The 9,532-nt window shown below is 39.9% G+C and overlaps 1 protein-coding gene and 1 long non-coding RNA gene across 2 annotated transcripts in view; one reads left to right on the top strand and one right to left on the bottom strand.

Moving 5' to 3' along the window:
* LOC119909371 (NACHT, LRR and PYD domains-containing protein 12-like) overlaps positions 1–9,532 on the bottom strand; it is a 216,718-nt gene that overhangs the window by 20,401 nt on the left and 186,785 nt on the right. The gene's annotated exons all lie outside the window — the stretch shown is intronic.
* On the top strand, positions 600–983 carry LOC119909458. Its single transcript, XR_005445442.1, has 3 exons — positions 600–622; positions 741–799; positions 899–983. It is a non-coding gene; the product is annotated as an uncharacterized LOC119909458 (long non-coding RNA).

The following is a 9,532-nucleotide window of genomic DNA, read 5'->3' as shown; positions in this document are numbered from 1 at the left end:
AAAAACCCGAAGACAGCTGTGGTTAAACGCAATAAAACGAGCGGACTGGACAGAAACGATCATCAAAAACTCGCGTATGCAGCGCACACTTCATTCAGGTAAGTTAAGGTAAATAAACTAGTGTCTTTCGTTGATAAAGTAACGTTATCTACATATTCTCATAATGCTAAATGCCCACTTAAATAGAAATGGTAACGTTAACAATATAGTTATTTCTGTCGTGATGCTGACTTTTGAGGTCATAGTTAGCAAACTTTGTCGATACAACTAATGCAGTTAGCTAACTGTTAACGTTAGATAACGTTAACATAAACGTACACTGTGGTGTCGTCTGCCTTTCAACCGTTGCAGGTTTGCAATTGTAGAAAGTACAGTGAGAAGGCCCGTGTCATGTACAGGTATTATGTTCAAGTAGTTGGATTTGCTAACTTTCACCACAGTTAGTAGCCAACGAAAAGGATAACCTTAGCTAGCTAACTACATATAAGGTAGGCTGACACTAGCTTTAATTACTTCTTCTTATTTTGTAGGACAGGCTTCTATGGATGAAGACAGCCCTGACTTCGTCCCGTCTGTGTTTTCCTATAAATGGCAGAATGAGGCCTGTGGAAAAGCTGGAGAGGTAGGTGAAATTGAGTTTCTTAATGTGGCTAGGTGAGTGGTTACCATAGGCTGTAACTCGTGTGTGCAGTCTTCCTCACTAAATCTCTGTCTTCTCTGTTTTGTTCTGCTTTTCTAAGGCTGGAAAGAAAGAGGAAACGGGAATGTTCAACAGTGGAGCAACAGGCTTCTTGCCATGGTAAGAACATTCAAAATGTTTTATGCACAGTACAATGTTTTTGTCATACATACATTTATCAAACTGCTTTGTCATTTGTTTTTCACAAATGTCTTCCAGCTAATGATGATCCAGTGACACCAGAGGAAGCAGTGGAAGAAGCTGAGGCTATGGTCCCTGAAGCAGATACAACAGTCTCAGTGAGAATATGATCAACTCAACACTGAATGTCAACTTAAGAAAAGACTTTTACCAACTTAAAGAGGAGAATGAAAGACTGAAATAGGAGCTTCAGAAATCACGCTTCTCATTCTCCACGATCAAAAACAATGCTGCACACTTTGTTTCTCACTGGGTTAACTTCAGTCATCTTCAGTTGGTTAATGTCAAAATTAAAGACAGTGTGCAGAAGCGAACTGAAAGTCTCATGCTAGAAGATCATTTATTAGTCGTTCTTATGAAACTGAGATTGGGGCTCAGTAACAGAGATATTGCATATAGGTTCAAAGTTTCTGAAAGCACAGTGTCAAACATTCTAAGGTCCTGGTTGCCTGTAATGGCAAACATCTTGAAATCCATTATTAAATGGCCAAGTAAAGGTGCTGTCCTTAAAAATATGCCCAAAAGTTTCAGGCGACATTTCAAGAGATGCAGGTGTATAATTGACTGTACAGAGATATTCATAGAAAGACCTAATACTGACTGCCAGGGCTCAAACCTGGTCCAATTACAAGCATCACAACACTGTTAAGTACCTGGTGGGAATAACACCTGCTGGGGCAGTTTCATTTCTGTCCACGGGCTGGGGTGGAGAGTGTCAGATAAACAGATAACACTTGAATCAGGATTTTTGCACTTGTTGGAGCCCAAAGATGAAATCTTAGCGGACAGGGGGTTTTTGATCAGGGATCAACTTGCTGCTTATGGTGCCACTTTGCGTATACCAATTTTACCAAAGGAAAGAGTCAGTTACCTGCTTGTGAAGTAGATTCATCCAGACAACTGTCACGTGTGAGAATACATGTAGAGAGAGTTACAAGCAGATGGAAGAGTTTCAAAATTTTGCATTCTGTTATTCCTATTTCCCAAGTTAGCCTTTTGGATGACATGGTGATTGTGTGGTGCTCTTACCAATTTGTGTAAATCTGTGGTACCCAGAAAGAGAGAGTGTGTCGTGTATGAAATATCAGTGTTGTGTGTACAACAATACTGATGATTATATGCTTTTCACTCTAATTCAATTGAGAATTGTTTTAATTAATGTGAATCATCTGTGATTGTATATACATTGTTGTTAATTGTGAGTGGAATTTTTAAGAACCTGGTAAGAAAGAATAATTAAATACAGAAGTTTTATAATTAATTTGCAGTGTTCAGAATTTATTTCTAAAAATATTTACATCTTAATACTACATTGTACTGTTATCTCATTCTTAATTTACAGGAATCATACTTTAAAATATCTCTTATGCCATTACATACATACATTTCCATACCCAATACCTTATCACCACATTGAAGGTTTAACTATTTTTGTATGTAGCCCAGTTCACTAACATGTAGCTGTAAAATAGTACTTATTCCCTGCTGAAATAGAAGCATATATCTCTTCATGGCTAACCGTGAAAATAGACACAGGTGAGTCAGGTGTATTTATCTCTGCAGCAACTGCAGTGCCAGTTCTGTAGCCTCCTCTTAACTTGTGCACAACTATAATGAAAGAAGTTTTTGCACATGCTACACTCAATCATTTTACCAAACTCTGGCTTTTCACAGGTGTTACAAAACACTGGTGGTTGAAGGGCAGGATCTTGGCTGCGGGTTAGAAGTTCTGGCAGAATGAAAGATACAAAACATTGCTTCGCTTTAGGTAAATCCTTCTGCAAGAGCTCTTCATCTCTTGAGATGCGATTTACAACCAGCTCCTGAGTTGTCCACACCACAAAATCACAGTACTGGACATTGCAGGCAAACATGTGCAGTTGAACCTGGTGGTAGTACTGGTGTGTCTTCTTTAGTTGGAATGTTTTGTCAAGGCAGAAATCCTTAGTGACTGTCACACCCTGTAGGCCTTCCCTGTATTATATGGGCATTTGATTTCCAAGACCCCTTCCCCACAGCAGGAACACACAACTTTCCCATCTGGAGATGCGCCTAGGTGCAGTTCATCAGGTCGAATCACAAAACCACATGGACTAACCGTTACATTTTGATGGGTTTTGTTGAGCTCTTTGGTGTAACGCTCCCTAGCAATTTCCTCTTTGTCTCTTCCCCATACAGCTGCTGGAACCTGTATGTTGGTGTCATTGTAGCGCATGATTTTGTCCAGGGTGGTTTTGTGCAGATGGTCACCTTTACATACAGTAAAATCTTGTGCTGGTAATCCTGCCTGCCCTATGAGTGAGCCAGTCTTGGGACTTTGCCTGCAGTTTTGTGATAGTCTCACACTGATCTGGGTGGATGTTCCTTCTCATGTTGAGATAGGCTTCCTCACATTTCTCTCTGATGTCCCCATGTGTGTGCTGTCTGAGCGTAGGGTCGTACAAGGCTGTGAGCGGCTCTGGCAACTCTGGAGGATGCTCTAGCTCAGACTCAGACGCTGTGTCAGTGTCACTGTTTTCTATGCTGGTAAGAACAGCAGCGTCAGGGGCAATCGAATACAGTTCCTGGATGTCTTCATCTGTGAGTTCTAGAAGATGAGATAGGACAACAATATTTAACGCACTTTAATGTGTGTATGTATGCATATTTATATGATTGTGTTATAAGATATTGTATTGCTTTCTTGGTTGTCTCATATCTGGTATGTAAAATGTGTTGAGATTCAACTAAGCACTTCAAAGTTTGACTGGACATTTGAGAATGAATCTTCACCTAGCAGAATAGCTCTGACCTGGTCAGGTAGTAATTGCAGCTTAATTCTTAACTCAACAAACCCTCATCTACTCTGGTACATGCCTCTAGCACTGCTATTGAACCTCCTGACTTTGGCTGGAACTGCTGCGGTCAACTGTCTTTTAGGCCTCTGGAAGTTGATCTCCCTAATTCTGGCTGGTTTGACCTCTCTCTTCGTCTGTTTCCAGAGACATTCTCCTGATGTGCCTGCTGGCTGCTCGGTCCTCCCCATCCTAACATACAGCTCCACCTTAAATAGCACTGCGGCTGCATGGCTGCAGCAAGACCCTAGACTGTTATGTCAGATGGAAAATTAAACTGAGTGATAACTTGTTGCTCATCTCATAGCATAGCTAACACACCAACATAGCTAAACACAACATAATGATGGAACATAACTATTAACAACAAATGTTTTTTTTCCATTTAAATTCAATATCAAATGTGATCTTTCTAATCTTATATTAGCTAAGTTACTCACCCAGCCATGCAAGTGCAGTTCGCGGTCAAGACGTAGTTGTTTCTTCTGTTTACAATGACCCAAGCCTGGTACATGGTCGTCTTCTGGCCTTGGCGCTGGCTAGGCAGAACTTCGGATCATACGACACAAAACTCATCTGTTAAATCTTTATTTTAAGTCTTGTACGTGACCATTCAGTACGTAGTTATAGGCATCTAAGGATTTATACGCCCTCAGTTTGTCTTTACTATACACGCTCGGTTTCTCTATCAGGTAGGTGTAGATGTCAGGCCACTCTACCGGAGGTAATCCTGTCAGTTCGTCCATCCAGAGTGAGTGTGTAGGGGTCGACCAATCTGGTTCCGTCTGTTAAAGTTAACTTTTTAAAATAATTATCACGGTCCCGGACAGTGAGTGACCTTACATATTCAGATAAAATCGGATTTTCTCCATCCATTGTTGAAAAAAAAAAAAGCTAACAACATTTGCTAGCTACCGTTGTTGAAGTATTCAGGGGAATATTTCTGCCTCCAGCTATGCCCCGCCCACACAAATATGTCACAATGTTTACCAACTGAAAAGGGGTCAATAGATCCAGATTGAGTGTCCCCTAGGGAACACTGAAAGACACCATGTTTCTTTGATGAGATAGGACTCCGACCCTGAGACTAAGATAAAAGCTGCATGACCTGTTACGCTGCAGCTCACTCGGATGATACTCTCAGATGTGTATGTGTCCCCTTGAATTCCTTCTGCAGAAGACTTGAATAAAATTCACAGAAAGACAAGTGTTTGCTTTTTCCCACCACACCGTCTACATTAAATCGACTGAAAATGCACATCTAGTGGCCGTTCATGTACACTGGGCATGCACGTGCCAGTGTAAACTTGAAGCAGATGGCGATTTGGCGAAAGAATAAAGTACTACAGACGAAGAACCGCAACAGGTTTTTATTTTGCATGGACCAATAACAAGCTGGGACTGTTACTGAATGCAACACGGGAGTTAAAAGCAGCGGTGGTCGTTTGTAAAGTCTTCCGTTTTTGCCCGTCTTCACTAAAACGCTACCTGGAGTTTAGAAACGCGAAACTGGGTCGGCAGCATTTCCAAACTTCTCCGTTTTAGTCTGGACGGGAGGTGCAAACGTAGCGAAAGGTCTCCGTTTTAAAACCAAAACACAGAAGTGTGGGAGTAATATCGTGTAAAAATTCAAGACTTGGGTCAGATAAGAAAGCTTGAACTTTTACCAACATTTTTATTAACAACAAAACAGACACCAATTAGAATACAAAAGTTCCACCGGAGTGAGTCAGAGATCGGTGCAAAATAGAGCCCCATTCTGTTACCAGAACAGAGACCCGAGTTGACATGAAAACCATGTAACGACTGACTTTCACCTCCTTTTATAGTTCTGTTTCTTGGATCACATCATCTCTTGGCTCTCTTTCCTACTGCACCTGGATCTGGGAAAGTCCAAGATTTTCACGTGCATCAGCATTTGGTGAGAAAGTCTCTGACTGTGCTGCTCCTCCTCTCTCTGTCCTTTGCATGCCCTCCGCTTGATCATACTTTTTCATCCATAACCTGACTCTTGTGGAATAAACTGGTGTTGTTTGTGCTCTGTGCTAGAAAAAGGACATTCTTACTGTGATGGACTGTATTGATGTATGTTTTGTAATACAATTTTCACAAAATCTGCTTCAGACTAGCTAGAGAGAGTACAGGTGCAGGTCATATAATTAGAATATCATCAAAAAGTTGATTTATTTTAGTAATTCCATTCAAAAGGTGAAACTTGTATAATGTATACATTCATTCCACACAGACTGATATATTTCAAGTGTTCATTCCTTTTATTTTGATGATTATAACTGACAACTAATGAAAACCCCAAAATCAGTATCTCAGAAAATTAGAATATTGTGAAAAGGTTCAATATTGAAGACACCTGGTGCCACACTCTAATCAGCTAATGAACTCAAAACACCTGCAAAGGCCTTTAAATGGTCTCTCAGTCTAGTTCTGTAGGCTACACAATCATGGGGAAGACCGCTGACTTGACAGCTGTCCAAAAGACGACCATTGACACCTTGCACAAGGAGGGCAAGACACAAAAGGTCATTGCTAAAGAGGCTGGCTGTTCACAGAGCTCTGTGTCCAAGCACATTAATAGAGCGGCGAAGGGAAGGAAAAGATGTGGTAGAAAAAAGTGTACAAGCAATAGGGATAACCGCACCCTGGAGAGGATTGTGAAACAAAAGCCATTCAAAAATGTGGGGGAGATTCACAAAGAGTGGACTGCAGCTAGAGTCAGTGCTTCAAGAACCACCACGCACAGACGTATGCAAGATATGGGTTTCAGCTGTCGCATTCCTTGTGTCAAGCCACTCTTGAACAAGACACAGCGTCAGAAGCGTCTCGCCTGGGCTAAAGACAAAAAGGACTGGACTGCTGCTGAGTGGTCCAAAGTTATGTTCTCTGATGAAAGTACATTTTGCATTTCCTTTGAAAATCAAGGTCCCAGAGTCTGGAGGAAGAGAGGAGAGGCACAGAATCCACGTTGCTTGAAGTCCAGTGTAAAGTTTCCACAGTCAGTGATGGTTTGGGGCGCCATGTCATCTGCTGGTGTTGGTCCACTGTGTTTTCTGAGGTCCAAGGTCAACGCAGCCGTCTACCAGGAAGTTTTAGAGCACTTCATGCTTCCTGCTGCTGACCAACTTTATGGAGATGCAGATTTCATTTTCCAACAGGACTTGGCACCTGCACACAGTGCCAAAGCTACCAGTACCTGGTTTAAGGACCATGGTATCCCTGTTCTTAATTGGCCAGCAAACTGGCCTGACCTTAACCCTATAGAAAATCTATGGGGTATTGTGAAGAGGAAGATGCGATACGCCAGACCCAACAATGCAGAAGAGCTGAAGGCCACTATCAGAGCAACCTGGGCTCTCATAACACCTGAGCAGTGCCACAGACTGATGGACTCCATGCCACGCCGCATTGCTGCAGTAATTCAGGCAAAAGGAGCCCGACTAAGTATTGAGTGCTGGACATGCTCATACTTTTCAGTTGGCCAACATTTCTAAAAATCCTCTTTTTGTATTGGTCTTAAGTAATATTCTAATGTCAGTTTTAATCATCACAATTAAATGAAATAAATATAATATAATATCCAAGTTTCAGTTTTTGAATGGAATTACTGAAATAAATCAACTTTTTGATGATATTCTAATTATATGACCAGCACCTGTAGATTAAGTGTACTTCTCTGTTTATTCTCTTTTCTAAATAATTTTAACTCAATTATTTGCTCAACCCCTCCGCCTGTTTTTATTTCCATGTAACTCTCTTAACCCTGATTGTACACTGCACTGTAACTTTTATTATTTTTTAATGTGTATTATTTCAATTTCCCTATGTTGCTTTTAAGCTTTTTTTATATTTCCCTGTTGTTTTATGTTTTATGTAAAGCACTTTGAATGACCTTGTTGTTGAAATGTGCTATACAAATAAACCTGCCTTGCCTTCTACATTTTCCTTTGCAAGTGTTTTTGATGCTGTATTGCTATCCCACTGTGCTTGCTCACTCATACACACGTGCAACTGTTGAGCCTGGGCAGTTAGATACAGAAAGGAGCACACACACCCAGAACTATAGAGTTTTAACACTGTGATCCTAACTTTACACTTTAAAATAACACTTTAAATGATGACAATGGAGACCACCATTGCTCTACTAATTAATGATAACAATTTAGGCTATAATGCTCTAAAATAATTCACAACACTCCCTCCTCTGAGGCTGTAAAGCCTCACACTTTATACACCAACACTGTGACCACTGAAAGTGGGCGACCTATTGTATTTGGCATCTGAAACCTATTTCTCAGACTTGCAGACCTTCAAGAAAATACCCAAATTATTGTTTACACGTTGTGAAATAATCAATAATCATGCGGTGGGCTGTTTCTGTTGAGCAAGTTATAATGACAAGGATTTCCATTACTCCTCTCTCCTCCTCATTACCCTTTAAATGAGCTTATTAAACTATTAAACTACCTATACGTGCTATATTATAGTGAGATGTACCTTGTAAATGGTTTACACTCATGAAACAAATAATTTTATGCAGTGAGCTGTTCTTTCGTTATATACTTTAGCAAGCTAACAATTATAACAACACCTAATGTGTTGAAAGGCACACATCATATATCAAAACAATCACAGGGTGCATAGTGAACTTTTGTGTAACAATACAGTAACCAGACATAACAGTGTTTCAACAATCATTCATGTGACACTTCAGAATGGTGCAAAATGTCCGATAAACATGTATGATGTCCATATTGAAAGTTGCCTGTTGTACTGTGGAACTTACTTTGGCACTCAGGTTTCTTGGGGAACAGACTGGGTACCAGTTTGAGGGCACTCAGTCGTTTGTAGTTACAGTCTTGTTCTTCTCTTTGCTGGTTCACTTTGACTCAAGTCAAAGTCGTCTCTGTGGTGATGCAGGTCGCGCTTGATCTTGCCTGCTGCTGCGTCTGCCTCACGAGGCCTCATAGGAGAGTGGCCTCCTCTGGTCTTTGACTGGCTGTGAAGGATTATTAAACTTGCTTATCTGTATCTTACTATTACCAATAAGTGAATCCTACTGTTTGTAGTTTGGAAACTTTAAATATTGTCTCTATCTTTGAGGAAAATATCAATCTTTTTCAACATGAGTTTGCTTCCTAGATATTATATTTGCTTGCAATTTAACCCTTCTAACCTCCTGTATATCTGTGTATTGAATTGTATTGCTATTGGATGTTCAAATAGCTAATGTTGAAATAACACTATTATTCATTAGTACACCAAAATTCTTCCATACTTCCAACTAGTTAATAATAATTAATACTACCAATACTACCTACAAAAACAGAAAGAAAACATAAATTAACTCAGGTGTTCAACAAAAACAGAAAGAAAACATAAATTAACTCAGGTGTTCAGCATCACACATGTGTCTCAGGTTATCATTACAGTTGCTTGGTTGTTCCTGTGGAATACATGACAAAGGTCAGTCATGATTTAAGACTCACAATCATCAAATTTAAGCATGCAGTAACAATGTGCTGCTGAAAATCAAAATGTGCTGTGATGCACATTTTTTTTCATTTAGATTCAGCAATGTGCTGCTGAATCTAACATTAAAGACAATCTGTGACTGTACAGTCTGTGAGTCCTTTCAGGCGTTCACTGATGCAGAAATTCATTTTATTATCATACTGCATTACACAATATTGAAATTACATTTAAACATTTAAAGTTTTAAGTAAAGTAGCCTAATTGATGTCTGTTATTGTTATTATCACAACACATCAGTGACGTGGAAATTTGATTCATTTTAAGATTAGAT

This window comes from Micropterus salmoides, unplaced genomic scaffold (genome assembly GCF_014851395.1).
Source record: "Micropterus salmoides isolate LMB-PRFRI ecotype aquatic unplaced genomic scaffold, ASM1485139v1 Ms_hic_scaffold_18, whole genome shotgun sequence".
In the NCBI taxonomy this organism is placed as follows: Eukaryota; Metazoa; Chordata; class Actinopteri; order Centrarchiformes; family Centrarchidae; genus Micropterus; species Micropterus salmoides.
The sequence above is the reverse complement of the archived record's forward strand: the minus strand, read 5'-3'. Positions and strand labels throughout refer to the sequence as shown.